General features: G+C 43.9%; 1 long non-coding RNA gene across 1 annotated transcript; it reads right to left on the reverse strand.

The window, feature by feature from the left end:
• Nucleotides 1-264: 264 nt before the first annotated feature.
• On the reverse strand, nucleotides 265-3,448 carry LOC112488560 (uncharacterized). The gene is made up of 3 exons (XR_003052771.1): nucleotides 2,479-3,448; nucleotides 1,347-1,727; nucleotides 265-1,160 (listed from the first exon to the last, which is right to left on the reverse strand). It is a non-coding gene; the product is annotated as an uncharacterized LOC112488560 (long non-coding RNA).
• Nucleotides 3,449-3,454: the final 6 nt, after the last annotated feature.

Here is a 3,454-nt window from a genome sequence, read left to right on the forward strand (position 1 = left end):
CAACTATGTAAACTGAAGATTTTTTTTTTTTATCAGTGCTGCACCTGCCACTGACGGACACCATATCACATATCACTTACCATAGCAAGTGTGCACTCTCACTGTACTCTGTATTTAAAAAAGGTTCAGTATTTCTGCCATGCACCAAAGACTGCTTTGAAAATGTGTTCAGTTCCATTAGAATGATATTGAGCTCTGTGCTCTGAGAGAGTCTGTGCTGTCACAAGGCAGGAGAAAACCAAAAATGAAGGCAGAAGGATTTGACATCAGTTTATTTCCTGTCATTGACTGCAAGTGTGTGGGTGTGGAATGTGCGTTGGGGTGAGGCTCTTGCCACAGAGCAACATACACACACACACACTAGTTTTTCTGAACATTACATACAGAACATGATATACTCCCAAGCCACTAACCTTAACATTAGCTATTACAAATATTCCTGGTCCTATACCTTGCCCCCATTTTGTCAGATTATTAGACCCCGAATCCAATTCTATCTCTGAACTAAATCTTTACCTTAAACACCATTTCACTCTGTGGGTGTCTGCCCCCATAAGGACAAAGTGTACCCACAACAGTGGTATTTTTCACGCTTAGGCAACGAGGAGTTGGCTTCATAGATAGAGAGATAGGTTCAACAGTGCAGCAGTAAAAAAAAAAAAAACTGTCGCTCACATGCAGGCACAAGAGAAAAACATGCGTCTCCACACACACAGACACATGTGTGTCTTATATTCTATGTTTCCCACTGTTATAAATCTTTTTGTGTGAATGAATCCTCTTAACCAATAACATCGCTGCGGGTACAAACCAGATTCCCTCCCCTTTTTTAAGCTCCCTCTCGGCCCAGCTTCACCCCACTCACACAAAAAACAAGAAATTAAATTAATTGAAAATGAGACTCACGACAACAGTTCACTGCACTGTCACATCGTCACTGTCCACAAGAGGTCATTTCACACAGCTACAGATTCCATTTTACCACCTTCAAGAATATGTACATGGGAACCGGCACACTATCACAGTGGGGCCACTCACACCCTATGTGGCCCCACTGTAACGACTACTCCAGACACGCACACACAACTGCACACATACGAGTGCCAATACTGTAGCCTTGATGTGGGCTGGTGTGCTGTGTCTGCTTTGAGTCTCTGCAGCTGGAGGATGAAGGTTGTCGGAGAGGAGGAAGAATGAAAAAGAAAGGGAAAGGAAAGACAAGGTCAAAAGAGATACGGCGGGTCGGGGGAGTGTGTGTGTATATGTGTGTGTGTGTGTGTGGGGGGGAGTTTGGACAAAAAGACAACTGATTCAAAACTTTATCAACAAAGGTAAAAAAAACTGACCAGGATTTATGACAGCAGTGATGCATTAACACTGACGTTGGGATGTGGTTCCACAAAAATGAAGAGGATGACGTGTGGTGATAGTGATGAAGACCAGGACGCTGCAGCAACAATCAAAGAAGTGGTCTCAGACTGGGGGGCTGGAAATGGAAAATGTGACATGTTTTAACAGAGTAAGAGTGCCCCCAATTGAGGTTCCATGTGTGTGTGTGTGTGTGTGTGAGTGTGTGTGGGTGTGTCACCCAGCTGTTGCGTCCTGGCTTTTGCACAGAGTTTCTAACCAGGCTCTAAAAGTGTGAAGCTCCTGAGGTTCACCAGGGTCTCCACAGTTCCCCAGGTCACTCCTGGAGCTCAGATGATCGGAGGGGACCTTAAATAGAACTGAAAATGAACCTATGTTCAATTTAGTCTTCTTAAAAATTAATCTTCTTTATTAATATTTTTAAAAATGAAAAGTATTGTGTAGTAGTGTTTTGTTGATAGCTAAGCACTGTCATTTAAGTAGACATTAAGATGTATCTATATGATGTAGGAATAATATTGCTTTAACTAAAAAAAAGTCACAAGCTAAGCAGGAGGAGCAGAAACAGCATGGCATACTGGGTTGAATACATAACGCACTGTCTCCATCTACAGGGAAAGGAGAAATCTGCAGTTTCAAAGAAAGGAGAAGGCTTTTTTTAGATCAATATTTTAGCAGTTATACAATAACATCTTAGTTTTTGAATGCTCTTCACTGATATACTTCGCCAAAAACCTGTTTGTCACAAGAGATAAAAAAAAAAGAGATCCACATCACATTAGGGGGAGTGGTGGCTTAGTGGTTAAGGAAGCGGACTTGGGTCTGGAAAGCTTCAGGTTTGAGTACAGCAGCTTCCAAGTTACCACTGAGGTGCTCTGAGCATGGCACCGTCCCCACACACTGCTCCCCGGGCGCTTAAAGCTGCCCACTGTTTACTTTGGTGAGGGGTTAAAAGCAGAGGTCACATTTGGTTGTGTGTAGTCACAATGACAAGTAGTTCACTTTCCTATTGTTGCTCATCTTTCCAATTAAACAGGCTGGCAGATTAGGAAAAACAACACTCTATTAAATGGTGCCATCTCCAAACTCGCATTCGTTGAGTCGACTTACAATGGGCTGGTTCATTCAGGCCGCACCACTGTACAGCACATTCACATCCTGTCCAACCACGACCCTGTGCGATGAGCGAGCACAGTGGGTGTTTGACTGTCGACTGTCTCATGAACGTGCTGTGTTCTGTAAAGATGGATGGATTAGCATTACAACAACTGCTGTGATGAGGTGAAAGTGAAAACAAACACAGGCCTGTGTTTCCACAAGATAAGGAGCAGGAACACAGTCAAAACACAGGTCTTTGTACGAGGTTAAATAAGGATTTCTACTTTGTTGTCCGGGAATAAAAATAAAAAATGTTAAACTTTTGTCTCCTTGTGAGATGAAAATCAATATGACAGTCACTGTTTTTTTCTTCCGTGCCTCTGAAAGGTCACTGTAGGCCAATCTCTTGTTATTACTGCGGCCCTCGCAGAGTAACATATTGCGTGGTACCTTTAGTCACTGAAACCTTAACCAAACTGAAACAAACTTCATGCCGTTAGCAGTTTGAAGCTCTTTGTCATTCTGCTTCTTCTTTGTTTAACTGCCCGAGGCACTGAGGCAGCAGACAGCTGCTCTAAAGATCACTGTCACCATTCTCCACTATCCTTTTACAGTTTTATTTCTGTGTCTCAGTTTCTTTTTGACTGAGTGAAACCCACAGCCTTAGGCCAGCTCTCGACTCTATGTGGGAGGGGGTGTGTGTGTGATAGCACCACACTGAACTATCACTTGGCCAGGTGGACCTCCTCTACCTTCTTCCTCCTCCTGGTGTCAAATGGGAGGAGCCTGGAGGCAGGCAGACTGAAGTTAGCTCCTCTTATTTCCCTAGCAAATTCAGTCACCGCAACCAGTCACATTTCTCTCCTCCTCCTCCAACTTCTCCTGTTCCACTCCTCTCCCCCCTCCCTCCATCCATCCCTCACTCCTTGCCTGCTGTCACAAGTCCCACGTCTCCCTTGAGAATAAGATGTCATGGAGGCCTCCAGAA

The sequence above is a fragment of the Cynoglossus semilaevis genome, chromosome 18 (assembly GCF_000523025.1).
Source record: "Cynoglossus semilaevis isolate Cse_v1.0 chromosome 18, Cse_v1.0, whole genome shotgun sequence".
In the NCBI taxonomy this organism is placed as follows: Eukaryota; Metazoa; Chordata; class Actinopteri; order Pleuronectiformes; family Cynoglossidae; genus Cynoglossus; species Cynoglossus semilaevis.